The sequence below is a fragment of the Mustela erminea genome, chromosome 6 (genome assembly GCF_009829155.1).
Source record: "Mustela erminea isolate mMusErm1 chromosome 6, mMusErm1.Pri, whole genome shotgun sequence".
NCBI lineage: Eukaryota > Metazoa > Chordata > Mammalia > Carnivora > Mustelidae > Mustela > Mustela erminea.
In genome coordinates, this window is record NC_045619.1 from 57,248,686 (window position 1) to 57,268,476 (window position 19,791).

Sequence of the window (19,791 nt, forward strand, 5' to 3'; positions counted from 1 at the left end):
GTATAGAGCAGTTTAGAATGTGCTGCAGTAAAGTAGCAGCAACAGGATTCTAATTTAGGTAGTAAACTTTCAAAGCCCATTTTTGCAATCACTACATTAGGTGGTCTCATTTTGTAGTATTAGAAACTTCAGTTTTCCTCATTAGCTGTTCCTTTTTCAAGTTTATGCTATTTGTTCAACTGCTGCTCAATAGCTACAACTGAAATTCATTTATGTTTATTATTTTAGGTTTTTGGTTTTTTATTATTTTTTTGTGAGAAGTTCTGTGATTTTGCTTTACTACAGCATTTTTCCCCTAGAATATTCAGTCTGTTTGTATAAATAAGGCCAAAAAGGTGGATAAAATATTGAAATCCTTCAGTACTGATTGGTAAGTAGATGCCCCACCTGTGAATACTCCTCCTACCATCCAGTCTGCCTAGGTCCCCAGCTGAAGAAGCATTGGACCTCTTCACAATCCTACAACTAAGGGATTAATATCTGATGAAGTAGACAGTTTTTGAGTCTGTTTCTGATTGACCAATGCCTAGTGCCATAGAGAATGAGAAATATTTTGAATTTCTGTTTTACCTAACTTGAATTCTTTTTATATTATTCTGACAGCCACATGAAACTCTTCATTATGAGTCAGGTCAAGCATCACACTTATTACAAGAAACAGGTAAGGAATTTTCCTATATTCTATGAGCAAGATTTAGGTCCTCTTATTCTGTATTTCTTTTATATTTAGCATATATCTTCATGATAGTAATGCTTTTTAAAAAGATTTTATTTATTTGAGAAAGAGAGCAGAGTGAAAGAGAGAGCTCATGAGTTTGGGGGGCCTGGGGGTGGGGAAGGGGAGAGGCAGAGGGAGGGAAAGAGAGGAAGAAGTAGAGTCTCTGCTGAGCAGGGAGCCCAATGTGGGGCTCAATCCCAGGATCCTGGGATCATGACCTGAGCTGAAGGCAGATGCTTCAACCACCTGAGCCAGCCAGGCGTCGGGATAGTAATGATTTAATAATATTTATCAGTATATATGTTTTTTATCTCCATTAGAGGGAGTGCCATTTCCTCTGGGCATCTTTAGTGCCTAGAATAGTATGTGAGTACATAATAAATACTGTAATTGTTGAATGAAGCTATGATTGCTTAGATCAACTAGCAGTTAGAATGGCTGAAGAAACTATAAATGTGTAGTTGAGTATATTGTGGGAGATTCAAATACAATAAAACTGTCTAGTTAGAGTCTTAGGGAGGCAGGTCTAGAAGATGAGCATATCTATGAAAAATGACCAGTTGGTGAGTTAATGCTGAATTATTTTTCCCTTTGCCATTGAGAGTGAACTATTATAAACACGATTCTTTTTTATTTATAGAAAACATACAAAGTGAAATCTGATGTGCTCTATTATTCCAATCCCATTTGTCTTATTATAGAATGAAGCTTTTGATATTGATATTAATATTTACAAATTGTTGAGTATTTTATAACTGAGCACCTATGTACTAAATAAATTATAATACATCGTTATAATTGAGACTGTATAATTTTTTTGAACAATCACGTACTATGTTCTGTGTAAAGTACTTTACAAAGCTTAGCAATAAAACAATGCAAATCTGTGTTATTTCCTGATTTATTTACCTTTCAAGTGATCCTTCATTATTCTACAATAAAGTTCACCTTTTAGGCAAATAATCTTTTAAATTGGGTTTCATTTTAGAGTTCACCTTTTCTAGGAAGGCATTACTGATTCTCCAACTCTGGATTAGGCGATTCTCCTAAAGCCACTCAGGATTTCAACTACGTTGAAAGACCAGACTTATAAAAATAAGTATCAAGCGTCCTCCACTAATTTCTTATTGCTTACAATGTCCTGTTTACTTTTGTTTCCTCTAGTATAGATTTCTTGAGGACAGGCACCTAATATAGTTCTAGAACACTGATTGCTAAATAAAAACGGAATGAATAGATTAAGGGGAAAATTGTATTAAAAAACAAGATAACCAAACCTTACGAACTATTTGTCAGGCTCTTCTTGCTTTGCAAAAGAACTTTACATTTATCCTGTCATTGACCTCTCTTAACCGATTTGAAGCACAGTCGCTATCACCATTTCAGAGATGAGAAAACTGTGTTAACACACGTGTTCCAAGAAACAGGCAAGAAGACAGGAGTACTTGGATGTGAGCCCAGCTCTCCCAACAAACTGAGTAGCATCTTCTCTACTGCATCTCACGGCCTTCATTAAAGATTGGCTCCCAATATAAAATTGCATATAAGGATACAACTTCCGGTAGAAGGGTATGATTGGAAGTGCTAGCTCTGGCACAAAACTGAAAGAAAATACGTGTCTTCGCCATTCTCTCATTACTTACAGTTTAAAGTATACTTTGTGAATTTTTAATATAAATAATGAACAAATATACTTCAGCCTTTTCCGAAAATCTTTCTCTCCGCTCTTTAACTCTCACGTACCTATTTCCTTCCTTCTTTCCTAAGGCTCATAGAGGGCGCTAACAAAGTGCTACTCACTGGTTGAGCGAAGCTCCACTCAAAACACAACTCACACTGCAACTGAAAGGCGCAGCGCCACCACCTCAGACTTCCTTCTCTTTTCCAAGGCAGGAGGCGTGGCCAATTTTCCTCATTCAAATAAAAAACCAGGAGATTTGCATGGGGAAAGGCTGATCCGTGAGCCTATTGGCTGTTAATACCACGGGCGTGGCCAATATTACGCCCATGTAGCCCCGCCTACATTAATTTGCATAACGGCCCCGGCGCGTGCAGGGGAGAAGCGGGTTTGTTTTTGAATCTGCGGAGGCGGCGGCGGCAGCGGCGGCGCGGCGACTGAAGCGCGCGATACTGAAGCGGCCGCGTTGAGGACGGTTGCGCGGAACGGCTCTGTAGGAAGGAACTTGGTTCCCCCTCCCTCATCTCCCGCCCCGAAAGGTATATATGACTCCTAGGGGCTGTTATAACCACATTTTCTTAAATTACTATTGTATTTATGAAGAGTCAAGACCGCATTATGGCGGCTGCGGGAGTTGTGTGTGCGCCTGCGCGGTTGCGGAGCTGCGGGCGGGCGCTGCATGGGAGCACGTGATCTTGCGGGGTCGGGCTCTAGCTGCAGTTGTGCAGCTGGCGGGGCGGTGGCTGCGCAAGCGCAATATTCATTTTCAAGATCTAATGTTCTTGTTGGACGCCATTTGGGTTCTAGATTTAATTTTCCTCATTCTTGAGGAGTTTCATTTTGTTATCCTCAAATTTCCACATTTTTTAAGGAAAACGTTTCTCTTGTGTTTTACTCTTATATCGGGCTCAAACTCTTTTTTATATTTTTCCGATTCTCTGAGAAGCTGTGAACTTAATTATCCGTAAAAATGATTGTCACTTGTGGTTCTCGATTATAATCTCACTTTTGGGGTATTGCTGGGTTCAAGTGTATATTTAGGGAGATAAAGATCAGCACCTAGTGGTGGTCCCAGGGGAAGTACATTTAATTGAACTGCATATCTGCAAATACATTTTTAACCCTAATTTTACCAGTTCTGTTATCAGGGAATGTTTACAAAATAGAAGCAGTTTTGAGTTTTGGAAATATGAGGGGGAAAGAGCATTGGAAAAATCAAATCTCAGTCTAAGTTAATGAAGTCCTAATTATCAGTTTGTGTGCTTCTGATCCTACTTGAATCTGAGTTTTAGATTTCTTTCAGTCTCTGATCTCTTGTCCATAACTGCTTCAGTTTGGTCATTTTTATTACTCTGACTTTTAAAATTAAAGTCTTTTTTTTTTTAAGCATTTTATTATATGTGAAATATAACTTGGCAAATTTTTTTACAAAGAATTCTTATGAGAATTAACTACACTGAGGCCCTTATGAGGAATAAAGTTAACCATCAATGAAAAAAAATTAGTTGAGTCTTTAAAAAAACTGCACCATATACATGTGTATGAGATATAGTCGTGTTTGAATTCTTAGTGTTCTTAGTTTTCGTTTCTTAAAGAAGGTGGTTGTAAGTATGCTACTGATTATTTTAGTTTACAGTGGTTGTGTCACTATATTTAAATCTTATATAACACCCCTGGGATAAGTGTTATACAATTTGATATAATTCTGTTACTGCGCAGATTATTTCTTAGTGGACTCAAAACTTGTAACTGGTTTTCATAAATGTCACCTGTGGTTTGTGTGTACAATAATTGGTTTCTGGGTTGGTTATATTAACACTAAGTTTAAATCAGTTATCTGTCAAATGAAGAAGTGACTAGTACTTTATAATGGTTGGTTAGGGATGTTTTTCTTGCCCAAAGCAAGTTCTGTTAGTATTAAGTAGATGTAATTGAAAGGAATAGTTTTGGTTGGTGGATTTTTAAAAAATGACATTACATACAAGATAGATTGGAGTGATAGGAAAGATAATTCTTTTTTCTCAACAGAAAATTAGCCATTCATATAATTCCTGGACCTCTGGACTCTTCTACACAGAAATTATATTTAGAGGGCAGTTGTGTAATCTTTTCCCTTTTTATACTTATGAGGTGGATTACCCAGCACACCCTTCCCCCACTTCCTGTGAGATTCTCTCAGAAGTTTAGAGTTAAAAATGTGTTGTATTTTCTATATTTGTGTGTTTGTATGTGTATTTATGTACACGTATATATTTAAGTTAAGAAAAGAACTTCGATCTTAGGACTTGATACGCTTTGCACTTCCAGAGTGAAGTGAAATGTGAAGTGAAGTAAAGTGGAATATTTTGGTTTGTATATTTAAACTTATGTTTTCATTTGAATATACAGATGGTTGCCTCTTAGGTTAATGCTGAAGATTATAAAAGGTACTTGAAAACACTGAGGAACATAATGTATAATATAAATATTTCTTAGGAAGATAATTTTGCTGTTTGTTAGAAAGGCAAGTATATTTCTGTAAACTTAAAACTAAGACCAATGAATTGTCTGAATGTTCACTCTATGTTTGCTGTTCTTTCAATAACAAGCATGTTTTGAAATTTTTGTTTCATAGTTAAAATACCACAAAATTTTGTCATATATGTAATGTAAATAATATTAGGACTAGATTATTTAAGGAATGAATACTAACTTACTGGGGTCATTTAAAACTTTTTTAGTTTTGTAGGTTTTAAATATCACAAAATGTAGTTTAGACAAAAAGGTTTGATTAAGCCATAAACCATTAAAATACTTTTTTCTTTAAATTGTGATTTGAATATATGATATATATATTTAAATACTTTTTTTTTTTTTTTTTTACTTATAACACATTTGGAAAGTATTGAAAATTAGCAACATTTAGAAATAAACACTCTAAATGTTTTGGTGATTTTTGTTAGTTTTCCATGGTTGATCAGTCAGTCAATAAATAGGATTGTTCAATAAATATTGATAGTTAGTTTTTCGTTTGGACCATAAGTTCATTCCTGTTCTTTTAATTCAGTATTACATTGTGGATGTTTTCCCATTTCCTTATTCTTTTAAAAATACTTCACTTTTTTTTTTTTTAATATATAATAGTCTTTTAAAAATGTTTAATGGCTGCATAATAGTATGTCGTGAAAATATCCCAAATCATCAAATACTCTGCAAATGTTTTTAAGTGGTTACGGAATATTGTTATTTCTAATAGCAATGTACTGTGACTTATTAAACATTTCTTTTATTGGCCATTTGTTTGTTTACTTTTTCTTTGGTATAAATAATGCTGCAGTGAACATCCTTACACATGAGTCATGAACAGCATCTTATAGTATTTATTCAAAATTACTGCTTCAAAGGGTATTTAAACTAATACACACAATTAATAAAGCTTTGTTGTTTTGAAAAGCATTTCCCATACCACTATCAATTTGATGGCTGAAAAATAGTAGCTCATTATTTTTTTTTCTTTCCGATAACTAGTGAAGTTCAGCTTTTTAATGTTTATAAATGCAGTTTTCTCATTTTTGTGAATTAGCTGTTTGAAGCTTTTTAATGTATTTTTCTGTGGTCGATGTTAATGTTTTTCCTATTGGTAACAGCTATTTATGGATATAGCCCTTTGCTCTTAATATTTTTTGGCAGGTTTTTTTAATTTTAAGTTTATTACTATTAAAATTGCTTATGGTTTTATATATTCAGAAGTTTGCTATTTTTATGTAGTCTAAATGCAGTGCTTTTTCTTATTTGTGATTTCTTTTAGGACTTCTTTGCCTCGAAAATATGACCTGTTGTGGGAGGAACTAAATGTTCACCTATTTTGTTTATTTTTTTTCTACATATTGTAAAGATCTTGAAACATAGTGTTTTAACATGTATGGAGTTTATTTTGCCGTATTGTATGAAAAATGGGTTGCTAGTTTCCAGTTTTTCCAAGTACTTTGTTTTCTTAGAATTTATGTTGGTGATCTCTTTTCTTACTGCTTTGAATTGCTAATTTTGATCATAAGTTACTAGATTTGAGCAATTGTTCTGCTTCATTTACTAGGGATCTTTAACTTGGGGTCCATTGGCCTCAGGAGCCCTATAGATAGGCTTTAAGAGGATTCCTTGGTAAATCTTTCCATGGATTCCATGGATTCCTTGATGTATACAACTTGTACATATGCAGTTTTCTGGGGAAAGAGTTATAGTTTTTATCAGCTTTTGACAGGAATATGTAATATAAAACCTAAAAGGAGGCTAACAGGCACTGTCTGGGCCTTATTCATATAGCAGTACTATACTGTTTCATATGCTGTAGACTATAGAAATACGTGATTTCTTTTCACAATTTTCTTAGCTAGTCTTCCCTGTTTTTGCAGATGAACTTTGGATTCATTTGGTTAAATTTTTAAAAAGCCAGTTATTTGAAGTTTTGTTCAGAATTGCATTAAATCTAAATTGGGGTGAGTTTACATCTTTTTACTATTTTTTTTTTCACATGACTAGAATACACTTCCTGCAGGTTCCACAAAATAGCCTTTTTTAAAGAACACTGGAAAAATTTGTGATATCTGTTACTTTTCATTAAGGTGTTATTTTACTTGTTTCCTAGTGCTGATAAAATGTTAATAGGGATAAGTTGTTAGAAGATACAGGACTGCATTTCTATTTTTAATCTCCCTTAGGACATGGTGATATGAAAATAGTGCAAGTATGAAGTTAGAAGTGGTAAAATAGGTTGGCAAGAAAGTGTTCTACAATATTTGAAACCAAAATTTTTCTTTTGAGAGTTTTTTTTTCTTTTCTTTTTTTCTTTTTTAATAGAGGAATGTTAAAGCTATTTTGCTGGCCAGGATGGAGCCCAGTAATATAATAAGCATTTTTATTTTTAGTCTTTTTGGTAACTGTAAGTTATTCTCTCATAAGGGTGTTTTCCTAATTACTAGTAAATTTATTGTCCATTAAATGTGTTCTTTGGGCTGATTGGCTTCATGAAAATAAATCTAAGAACTAGGTAGAAATCAATTGTTAAGATATTACTACTGGCTTTTATCAAACTTTTAAAGTGAAAAATTCCCATCTTTGGGTCCTTTTCAAGCAAAACTGCTTACAGAAATTTGCATATCTTACTTTTTTTATGTGACCTTTGCTCTTACTCGGAAACTTTTTCTAGTTTTGACAACTTATGATACTTGGTGTTTTAGACTATAATAGGTGAGGAATGGCAAAAAAAGGGACAATGGAAGTGTTACTGGAGAAACATACATGAATAGGAGCAAGAAGTGATGGCTAGCATCTTGATAGTGAAGAGGGGTCAGGTTTCAAGTGTTAAAAGCAAGAATTTAAAAACTTAGTTTTGAGATTATATAGTTTGTGAATTAGTATTCCTAGAGCTGCATCAGTATTTCTAACATGTTCATTATGGTAGTTGATGATCTTATTAATGATTCTGGATCCTAGAGAATAATTTAACTTGTTCAAGAAGGCAAAGAACTGTATGATTTAGTTTAGAAAGTTTTCTATTGAAATTTTTAACTTTTGAGGTATATGGAAGATTCATACATGGGCATATGTATTTTCTCAAGGGAATTACATGTAAGGTGTATTATGGATAAAAATTATGTTTTAGCATAATGTAAATGGTAGAGTACAAAAAAGTCATCAAGTAGCTCTGAGAAGCCCTGTCTCTGTAAGTTCCTTAGGGTATCTAGCTCCATTAGTGGAGCTTCTCTTTTGAAATTCTTGCCCGTTTGATCTTGTTATGTTCTTTATAGAGTCCAAGATTTTAAAAATGTTATTACAGTGTTCTTTCTCAGACTGTCCTGAAATCTAAAGAGTGAGTTAGTGGTTTATCCATTTTGAGCTTGTTAAAACAGAAAAGTGAATTCCAAAAAATTAAACTTTGTTTATATATGCTTCAAGTTTCATGGTAGAAACCAATTTTGTATTGCAGATAGAGAGTATGAGTGCCCGGCACATTTTCATTTTTTTAATGCCTGCAAAATGAGAAGACTAGAGTACCAGTGCTTGTTTGTACAGTGTGAATGTCTTCAGTTTTGAATTTTGATCATTTGCATTTTTGAGTCTTTAAGAGAATGACTCTGGCATCTCCTTGGCCTCTTTCTAAAAAATGTGATAGGCCTTAGGGTACAGTTGGCAGTACTTCCTGAGAGACTTTATAATTGGACATACGTAAATATGAAAGTCTGAGAAATGAAGATGACCTATTAATTTCATCATGAGAAATATTCATTTACTTATGTCTGTAACTTTTCATTGTTCAGAATATTATAAAAATATTTTGTCAGAAACTAGCTATATGCCCTTTAATTTGGGAGAGAGAACCCCTCGTATGATGTGAGGTAGTAGTGTTATAATGTCTTACTATAGAGTTCTTTGGCCCTTTTCTTTGTTTGTATAGCCCTGTGCTACTTTGCGGAGTTATTGTCCTGATAGGTACCTAGGAATTATATGTCCAGTACTCTATGGCAATTCTACATCTAAATGAGAATTTGACTTCAATGTTAAGGTAATGATTCTCAGAACTAATAATTACTGACTACCTTGAGTCAGTAATGCTAAAAGATAATGCTATCCAGTTTGTGAAAAGGTAAACCTAGAAGATGAAAATAGGATCTGCCATTTTAAGAACCAGTGAAAATGTGACTGATGAAACAGTGAATGATGTGACTGCTTCAGCTCATTCTCAACTAAGACTTTGAAGTTAAGTAGGGGTGTACCTGTCCTATTACCCTTACTAGATTAAGTGTTTTAAAAGGAAGAAGTAGTGAAAAATATAGAAAAGAGACTATTTTTGAAATTTTCTCTTATTTCCTTTTAGGTGTTAAATGTCAGGAGCTAATTGGATTAGAATAAAGACTGAACTGCTCAGTGAGACTTTTACCATGGTTTAAGGATGATAAGTGTTTATTTTTCTGCTGTTATAATACAGAAAAAGACTCTTTAGATTTAAGGTGGCTTTGACTTAACATATAGTTCCAGGTTGAACATGACTACTCACAGTTTACCAACCAGGGGCAAGGGAGAAAGGGTCATGGGATTATACACCTCATTCTTTTGAGAACATGATCTGGAAGTGGCACGTATCACTCTGACTCATGTTTTAAAGCTGAGAATGTAGTCACTGGAACATAATTAGTTGGGAAAGGAAGGATGGTTAATGTAGTATCTAGGTGGATAGCCATGTGCTTACTAAAATTAAGGAATTTTATAAAAGGAAAGAAATGGGTGTTAGGGAACAACTAGCCCTTTCTGCTATAAAAGTAAGCTGGAGAAGTAGTCTCTCAGAATAATTCATAATTTGATATTGAAAACTAGTTTTTTGCTTTAACAGTTACAGTTAAAACTCTGTGTCTTCCTTGGTTTTTCCTTCTCCTCCTTCTCCTTCTTTTGAGAGAGAATGCGAGCAGGGGAGAGGCAGAGCTCAAGGGAGAGTGAGAATTGTAAGCAGGCTTCATGCCCAGTGTGGAGTCTGACATGGGGCTTGATCTCATCACCCTGAGACCATGACCTGAGCTAAAATTAGAGTCAGATGCTTAACTTACTGAGCTACTGATGTACCCCTCTATAACTCCTTCAAAGTGGAATTTTGAGAGCTTTGTATTCATGATTTGTGGTTGAGATTCTAGTTATTATATTACCTTATTTGGCGGGATACTTCCCATTTCTGCTTGCCTTTGCAAACATATTAAAATCATGTTTAGCTCTGCAAGATTGGAATTTTAATTTAATATTAAAATCTCCATATAATATTTTTCTTATTTATTCAGTTTAATATTTTTAAACTTTACCAGTTAACTTGCTTATTTTAAAAGGATGAAAGATTATGGGTAAGGACTGTGGATAGTGACAGTTGTTTAAATTACTTGTTTTAGTCCAAAGTTGTTTTTGTTTTAGAAAAAAAAAAATTTATTTTTAAGTAATTTCTGTACCCAACTTGGGTCTCAGACTCATGTCCCAGAGATCAAGAATTTCATGCTCTACTGACTGAGCCAGCCAGGTGCTTCGAAGTTATGTTTTTATCATCTTTTCCAGATCCTATTTTTCTTTTGTAACTCTATGTATGAAATACACATTTTGAAGATAGAAAATATGATTTTTGAGGACCTTATAATGTACACAAGTAAAACAATTGTGGTTGTAAATTCTTTGCATATGGGTAGAACTTACCTGATTTATAAGTAATTTAAAGCAGCTTTCTATATAAGTAAAAAAAATATTTTAAAAAAACATATTCAGGGGCGCCTGGGTGGCTCAGTGGGTTAAGCCGCTGCCTTCAGCTCAGGTCATGATCTCAGGGTCCTGGGATCGAGTCCCACATTGGGCTCTCTGCTCGGCAGGGAGCCTGCTTCCCTCTCTCTCTCTCTCTCTCTCTGCCTGCTTGTGATCTCTGTCAAATAAATAAAATAAAATCTTAAAAAAAAAATATTCATGTAAGGCACAAAAAGTGAAACGGTAATGGGGGAGATCAAGGAAGTCTTAGGGGAGTTGTATTTTAGGGATAAACTAGAAGGATGTTCTCAGTAAAGGAAATAGGGTGTTCAGAGTATCAGAAATGAGAAAGTGAGTGTGTTAGGGAGTGTGTTAGGAGAACTCTGAATAGCTCCCTGTTATTTGACATAAGATCCTTGATTTTTGTAAGAGTCATTGCTGCCATTGTGCCTATATAATATAACTAATAAAGAGGATGTTGTTGTTTTTAGCTGGAATTTTTTAATTACTTTTTTTATTCTGCTTTGCTTCCTATCTCACTTAAAGGCATTTATTGCTTTCTGTTTCTATGTTTATAGTTGTGTAGTCCTTCATAAACTTTCTGCAGTTAGGAATTACATCTTATTCATGTGTCTGGCAATTGTTAACATTTTAAAGAAAAACCCCGTCTAATTAGGAATGATAAAGCCACTGTTCAAAGTGTAAGATTGCTTTTCACATTGTCTTCCTTAAATATTTGCTTATTGAAAGACTAGATCCCTTTTGTTTTAGGTAGAGGTGCAAGAAAGGGAAGTAAGATATGCTAGTTCCTTTTTTAAAAAAGATTTTATTTATTTGATAGACAGAGATCACAAGTAGGCAGAAAGCGAGAGAGAGAGAGAATGAGAGAGAGAGAGAGGGAGGAAGGGAAGCAGGCTTCCTGCTGAGCAGAGAGCCCGATGTGGGACTCTATCCCAGGATGCTGGGCAAAAGGCAGAGGCTTTAACCCACTGAGCCACCCAGGCGCCCCATCTAGTTCCTTTTCATTTAACTCATGATTATCCACAGGTGTCAGGCTTTTTTTTTTTTTTTAATAATTAAATACATAATTTATTTAAACACCCACTGGATAATTGTCAAAAGATTGACAGGCACTTTACATATGAAAAATTATAAATTGTGAGTCAAGTTTTAGAAAAAGTTCTTTCATCTCATTCATTAAAAAAATAAAACAGGGAAACACCACTGCTTACATATTAACAAATCTCTAAGATATAACTCTGAAGGACATAATGTGTGCAAATTAATAAGGTTTTGATGAAAAGATGGAATGACATAATTACTTTATATTTTTAAGTTTCTGTAATTCTCTCCTTCCCCACCAAATTTAAGTGATTTAGAAGTTGGAAGATAGCAAAATTGAAGAAAGAAAAAGGCAGAGAATTTTCCTAAAATCAGTAATATGGTGAAGTAGAAAGGACAGGAATTTTATATTGGGATCAGGGCATTTAGAGTCTCCCAGCTGTATTAATATAAAAAGATGCTGTTACCTATCTAGTAGGGTGGTTGTGAGGATTAAATGAGATTAGATCTAAAAAATGGTTAGCAATTTTTCTTGGTACATTTTTTCTTTTCTGTCTCCAATCAATTGATGAATCGATTAGTCAGGCATGAATACCTAAGAGGCAACTAGGTGCAGCTATAGGGAGCCCTTCAATGCAGGATATTTATAGAAAATGACAGTATTCTTAATTACTGGAGCTAGAATAAAATGTTTAAAAAAAGTAATTTAGAGAAGTAGTTTTATGATACTACTCACTAGTAGGGAAAAATAAGCATTTGAAAAAGTAGTGTATTTGCAAAGGTTTGTGAAGGAGTCTAGATTTAGGTCTGTTTTATTTTAGAAAGTGTTTGACATATAAAAGCCCTGAGAAGTTACTAAATTTACCAAGTTTACAGTAAGCCTCTTCATGATAAAGAAGCAGCCCTTTTCTCACATTAATTATTTATCTTTGGAGTTTGTCAGTTTTTTTTCAGATAATTATTATTGCCAAAAGTAGAGATGAAATCATTTATTTTGGGGACTAAACCCACATATGCTTTTTTTTTTAAAATTTAAGAGTGCAAAGTGCTTCCTCCCCCTTTATTTACTTTCTAGGTATGGAACTTGTTGGACATGCTCACTCAAAATTGAGGCAAAACAAAGTGCCAGTTTTCTTCCATAACCATTCCTGTGGCCAAGTTCCTGCCCTGTAAAACACAAATTTGAATGGATAAGTTTGTTTAATGATCTTATACTTTATTTATTTTTCTTGATTCTTTGTTTACACAAGCCTAACGAGAAGTTAATACTAAAAGACTTCCCTGTTGTCTGGTTAGCAAAACTACATACATTTTGTTTAAGAGTTAACTTATGTCTAGATGTTTTGTAAAGTGTAATTTTACCTGCTTGATTACAAGATCAGGAACCAAGAGCTGTCTAATTCATCTCAGTGAGCTTTCACCTGCAGTACTTAAAACTGGGGTCTTATGGTTCTGAGATTTCCATATTTGTCAATATTCTTGTATTTTGGGAAATGATATTCTTTATTCCAATAAACTTAGGGATCTATAAGTTATAGAAAATGTACTAAATTAGGTTCTGGGAGGACTTACTGGCATCATTTCTACATTTGAGGTGCAGTTATTTCTACATTTGAGGAGCATTCCTTTTCCCCTTTCATACTTAATTATAAGCTTTCTCTTTTTAAGTGTGACAGTTTTGCAGTCATGGTTACTAGTTTGATTTATTCAATTTTATCCTGATTAGTAAGGAAAACATCCTCATTGGAACTGTGTAAACTGCATTATAAAAAAGGAAAAAGATTCTGTTTGGGGGCGCCTGGGTGGCTCAGTGGGTTGAGCCGCTGCCTTCGGCTCAGGTCATGATCTCGGGGTCCTGGGATCGAGTCCCGCATCGGGCTCTCTGCTTGGCAGGGAGCCTGCTTCCCTCTCTCTCTCTCTCTCTCTGCCTGCCTCTCCATCTACTTGTGATTTCTTTCTGTCAAATAAATAAATAAAATCTTTAAAAAAAAAGAAAAAGATTCTGTTTGGATAAGACCAATCAATAAATTCAGTATTTTTCTATAGAACTGCTCTTTAATTGTTTTGGTGGCTTCTTATAACCCATATTAAAATCTTTCATGGGTTATTTTTCCCTTGGAATTCTGAGGATATTGGATCAAGGTATTATTTAAATTATTATTAATACAAAGTATATTTTAAATCGAAGGTTAAAGATAGATTAAGAAGAAAGTGTTTTCCATATATAACCATTAAAAATACTAATCGTAGTTAAATCAGTTCATTTAGTTCTAAGTAATTCTTGTTTTACTCATCTAGGGTTAAGTAATCTACGTAAACAAAGTCTGCACTGGATTAACAGAATCATAGAAATCTGGACCCATTCTCTTGGTATATTTATGACAGATTTTGATTTAGGCAGGTAATGTCAGACTGTATACCAAGTGGCCTGTATCTTGGAGTCTCTTCTACTTAATAGTAATAGTTAAGATCCTTTACTAAGGATCTTTTGATGTTTTATTTAGTAGAGAAACATCTCTCAGGTTTAGTGGCAGCAAGGATCTTGACTCATTTTTGTTTCTTGAGTTTTATTGCTACAGTTGGCCTAGGTGCCCTCTACATGTGATACACTGCTATGATCAAAATTTCATAGACCATGTAGGGAATTCCTTTACTCTTTGTCTGTGTTGCACCATGGTTTCCCATATGTCATCTCTTTTTATTGGTTTATTTTGTCATTAGGGAAAGGAAACTCTATTCTTTAGTAACCTTTTGAGAAAGAGTAAATGCAAAGAATATTCTTTGAAGCCAGGAGTGTGTGAAACATTGTCACTGCATTTTTAGATACTTGATTGATAGTTTGGCTAGGTATAGAAATCTAGGTTGGAAAACATTTTTCTTCAGAATTTTAGACACTGTTTCATTATCTTTTTGCTTCTATTACTGCTGAGAAATCTGAAGCCATTCTTATTTCTGATTTTCCCCTCACTGGAAGCTATTAATCTGTCAATAGTCTTTAGTGTTTTGAAATTGCACTGTAATTCTTTGATGTAGCTCTGTTTATCATTGTTTGTTGGCTTTCATCAGGCCCTTTCAGTTTAGCAGCTCTTGTTTTTCAGTCCTGGAACTTTTTCTTAAATGATTTCATTGGTGATACCTTTCATCTGCCATTTTATCATTCCAATGTGCATTTTTGGAGGGGTACTCCACTTAGTTTTTTTTCCCTCCTACTTATAACTTGGTCTTTTTGTTAAGTTAGATTTCTTCAACTTTATCATACAGTTCTTTTACTGAGTTTTTCATTTTTTCTATCAAGTTCATCATTTCTACTTTATAGTCCTTGCCTGTAGTACTCTACTTTTTTTTTTTTTTTTTTTTTTTTTAAGTAAACTCTGTGCCCAGTGTGGATCTAGGAACTCATGATCTCATGCTTTTACTGACTGAGTCAGCCAGGTGCCCCTAGTATCCTGTTCTTGACACATGACTGCAGCATCTGTTCTTACATATGGATATTAATTTTTTTGAAGTTTTTTTTTTTTTTAACATTTCATTATTTATTTGACAGAGAGGGAGATCACAAGTAGGCAGAGAGGCAGGCAAAGAGAGAGGGGGAAGCAGTCTCCCTGCTGAGCAGAGAGCCTGATGCGGGGCTCGATCCCAGGGCCCTGAGATCACGACCTAGGCCACAGAAAGAGGCTTCACCCAATGAGCCACCCAGGTGCCCCTTTGAAGTTTTGTCTTGCATAGTTCTTATGTTTTTTTGTTTTTGTTTTGGCTTGTTTTTGGTCTCTGTTTTCCACATGAAACTTTAATCAGTTGCCTTTTTCTTCCTTGCCTGACTGTATTATATGTTATGGAAGATTAAAAAGTTGATTAGAGTGGCACCTAGGTGGCTCAGTTAGTTATGTGTCTGACTCTTGATTTCAGCACAGGTCATGATCTCAGGGTGGTGAGATTGAGCCCCATATGGGGGTCTGTGCTGGGTGTGGAGCCTGCTTAAGATTTCTTTCCTTACTCCAGTCGCCCCCCCCCCCCAAAAGCTGGCCTGTGCACATTCTCTTTCTCTTAATTTTTTTTTTTTTTTAAGTTGATTAGAGGGACGCCTGGGTGGTTCAGTCAGTTAAGTGTCTGCCTTTGGCTCAGGTCCTGATCCTGGGCTTGAGTCCTGCATCAGGCCCCTTGCTCAGTGGGGAGCCTACTTCTTCAGTCTGCCTCTTCTCCTGTTTGTGCATGCACACACACACTCTCTCTCTGATTAATAAAATCTTTCAAAATTTGAAAAATTGAAATTTTCAAAATTTGAAAAATTGTAAAAAAGTTGATTAGAATATCTGCAATTGTCAGCTTTTAACTTCTCTTTGGCTTATCTGGGTGGACTGTTTTTTGAGGGCTCCCAAGATCTTAAGGTCTTATGCTTTTCAGATACACTCAGAGAATAGCTTTCCACTATCTTGAGTGGTAGTAAAGCAGAGTTTGTTGAGTGAAGTGCAAAACCTCCTGAAGAGGGAGGGGACCCGAGCATTGCCCTAGTTTTCCATTTTCATACATGGGGAATAAGAAGTATTTTTTTTAAGAGTTTATTTATTTATTTATCAGAGAGAGAGAGAGCACAGGCAGGCAGAATGGCAGACAGAGGCAGAGAGAGAAGCAGGCTCCCCACTGAGCAAGGAGCCAGATCATACATGGGGAATAAAGATCTGATTGGCAGCAGTCTGGAAGATTAATGGAAGAAAAAGACAATGGGTCTCTGCAGTAAGCACTCAGTCCCTCTCTTTTTGGTATGCTACTCTAATTTTTAACTGGATGTTGTCTTCATAGTTTTGCTAGGATTGTGGAGAGAAGGTATTCAGTGGAATGTGGTGAGGATATCTAGTGTATCTTATTAATTCACAAACAGCTTTCACTAGTATTCCCTTTTTTGGTCACATCATCCTACTATTTCTCCTTTCACCTTAGTTGGCCTAGTTTTTTTTAGTTGCTGTGTCTTTTGAAGTTGCTGTCATGTAACTTAAATTGGTTATTCCCCCAATGAAGCATGGGAAATGAGATTTGGGGAACTGCTAAGTTAGTTACCAATGGTCCTGCTTATTCTCCAGCTTCCAAAATCTTTTAGTTCTTTTACTCTTTTCCTTATTCTTGAGTATTTTTGCTTTCAAAAAATAGCTTTACTGGGGTGCCTGGGTGGCTCAATTGTTAAGTGGTTGCTTTCAGTTCAGGTCATGATCTCAGGGTCTTGGGATGCAGCACCACATTGGGCTCCTGGCTTGGCAGGAAGCCTGCTTCTCCTTCTCTCCCCGCCAACCCCTGCCCCGCTTGTGTTCCCTCTCTCTCTCTGTGTCTCTCTCTGTCAAATAAATAAATAAAATCTCTCCAGTGTGTCTCTCTCTGTCAAATCAATAAAATCTTAAAAGAAAAAAAAAAAAACCTTTACTGTAGTTTTAGTAGGATTTGAGGGAGTGAGATTAGGTGTTCTCATTTCATTATCTTAACATCCTTTTACGTTTGTTTTCTTTGTATGTAAGGTTGGTAATAATATGTAACTAAAGTGTAGTATCCAAATAGAAGTATTTACTTTTTATCTAATACAGTGAAACCTTTTATTTAGATTCCATGGCATTTTCAGTATTTTGTATATGCAGCTATTTTAATAGTGTGATCTGTGTTGTCTAAAATGTTATAGTAGTTGATTACAATTAATTCCCTTCCAGTTCTCATTGTTATTTGTGCAACCCCTAGCAAATGGTTTACATTCGCTGCTCATAAAACTTTGACATTATAACACTCTTACTTTACATGATCCTTTTAAGACTGAAATTAAAAAAAAAAATGTGAAAGAGCCAAAACATTGGGTAATTGTGGAAATGTTTACCTGACATTAGGAATAACTTCCCAATGTGTTTGCTTTTACAAATAAACAGTGATTCAGTTTATCAGGACTTATTCTATCTAAAGTAATTTTTAAGCAAAATTTTTAGTAAAATTTAAGAATTTAAAAGTAAATAATATACTTCCATAATTTTTTATAGACACTTTTAATCTGTTAATAGTCTTTAGTGTTTTGAAATTGCACTGTAATTCTTTGATGTAGCTCTGTTTATCATTAATATTATTATATTAATATTAATATTATTATATTAGAGTTCAGCTCTTCCAAGCAGTTAGTAGGTCCTGTGTACTGCCTGTAAAAGCTCTAAAAGCTGAAAAGTACTCTACAAAAGGTATTTTTTCCATTTTGGATTTTAATGATTTTATTTATTTTTTAGAGAGAGAGTGAGACAAAGCATGAGCAGGGGGAAGGACAGAGGGAGAGGCAGAGACTCTCAGGCAGACTCTGAGCTGAGCATGGAGCCCTATGCAGGGTTCAGTTCCACAACCCTGAGATCATGACCTGAGCCCAGACCAAGAGCCAGACACTTAACTGACTGAGTTAACTGACTGAGCCACCTAGGCGCCTCTACTTCCTGGGTTTTAAAGTACAGAGACTTTTTAGGCCCAGGCTAAAAACTTAATTGAGTCATTAGTTGACTGCTTTTTCCCAGAAAATAAGAGTTGAGATCCTGAAAGTGAAGTTTCTTAAAGATGTAGAATTTTCTGAGATTTTTGTGGTAGAAATGAAAACCCTGGGAATTAATTTCAACTCACCATCTATTGAGTGGTTACTGTGTTTTGTACTATGGAAGTGAATGGAAAATGAATTAAGATGTGATTTCTGCCCTTAGGAACTCTAAGTTATGAAATATGGTAAATATAACAATGGTATGCACAAAAGATCTTGGGAGTGAAATTTTACCTGGCTTGGGGGATGGGTATAGTAAAAAGAAAAATAAGTAAGGAAAAGGTTGTTACTGATGAGATAATTTAGGTTGAGTCCTGAATAGGATTTATCAGGTGAACTAAGCTTGTTTCTTTGGGATAGAAAGTGAAACATGTTGCAGTGGCACCTGTTATCAGAAAAACAGCCCAACCATTTTCCTTTTCTAAACTATTTTCGTGATGTGTAGAAACAACCAGTGTGGGAAGGGATGGGTGAAGGAAGCTGCATGGGCTTAGACTGAGTGTAGTCTAGCATGTATTTCAGCTCCTAGCACTTTTGTGAAGTTATTTAATCTTTGAGCCAGTTTCCTTCACTTATAATGTGGTAGGTAATATATACCTTGTAGGATTGCTGTGAGAATTAATTGAAATAATGCATGTAAAACTTACCTGAGGGCTTGATCTATATGAATGTACCTCCCTACCCCTTTGTCTTCTAAGTGCTGTGTGTGAAGTAGATAATGTCTAGTTACTGTTTTATTTATGTGCCTTGGGATAATAGAGAAAATCTAGTGAATAGGTAGTGAAATGACTGTAGTGGTTGGAGGAGAATTGGTACAATGAGAGAATGTATGTCTTTTTGTCTTTTACTCTGAGATATAAATTGGGTGAAAAGTAGTTCTTGTAGCTGATAGTAGTAGCCAGCAACTTAGCTTGCTCAGGAAAGCTTAGACTGAGAAAAAAGTAGTTAGGATTTACATTGGAAAGGTATTTGGCAAGACATGGGAGGCTTGGGGTGAGGGGGATGGGACAAGGTACATTTGCAGGTGTGTTACATAATTTAAATTTTTGTAGCCCAGACTCCAAAAGAATCTGCTGTCCTGAATATTGGAAGCTGCTTACTTGGCAGATTTAAAAGTTTTGGTTGTTTGTCTCCCGAATAACCTTAGTCCCGTTTCAGTGCTACAGTAATGTCTATCTTTTATGAATCCTTTGCAGTTTACCAACCTCTTGCTTCTAAGGAATAGATTTGAGCGACCCTCAGAGAATTACTTTTTTTTGAAGAATTAATGTGGCTTGGTTAAGTGTAACTTTTTTTTTTTTTAATCTAGTGTAGGACTTGAATAGTCTTTATACACTTCATCCAGTTTGCCTCTTGGAGAATAAATAAGGGTCTTTTAAAAAGCTGAGTTTAAATAGTTGAATTTAAAGTGGAAAAAAAAAGCTGAGTTACTTTTGTTTCATTTAAAAATTTTTATTATAGAAAATTTTAAATATATACAGAAATAGAATGAAATAATCAACTCCATGTGCCCATCACTCAGCTTGAACAATTATCAATTTATGGGGCCAGTCTCCT

The 19,791-nt window shown here is 35.0% G+C and overlaps 1 protein-coding gene across 1 annotated transcript in view; it reads left to right on the forward strand.

The window, feature by feature from the left end:
• Positions 1–2,763: 2,763 nt before the first annotated feature.
• Positions 2,764–19,791, forward strand: part of ATF7IP (activating transcription factor 7 interacting protein) — a 118,876-nt gene continuing 101,848 nt past the window's right edge. Inside the window, exon 1 of the mRNA XM_032347397.1 lies at positions 2,764–2,935. The gene's annotated coding sequence lies outside the window, so the exon portion shown is untranslated. The remainder of the gene's footprint in view (positions 2,936–19,791) is intronic.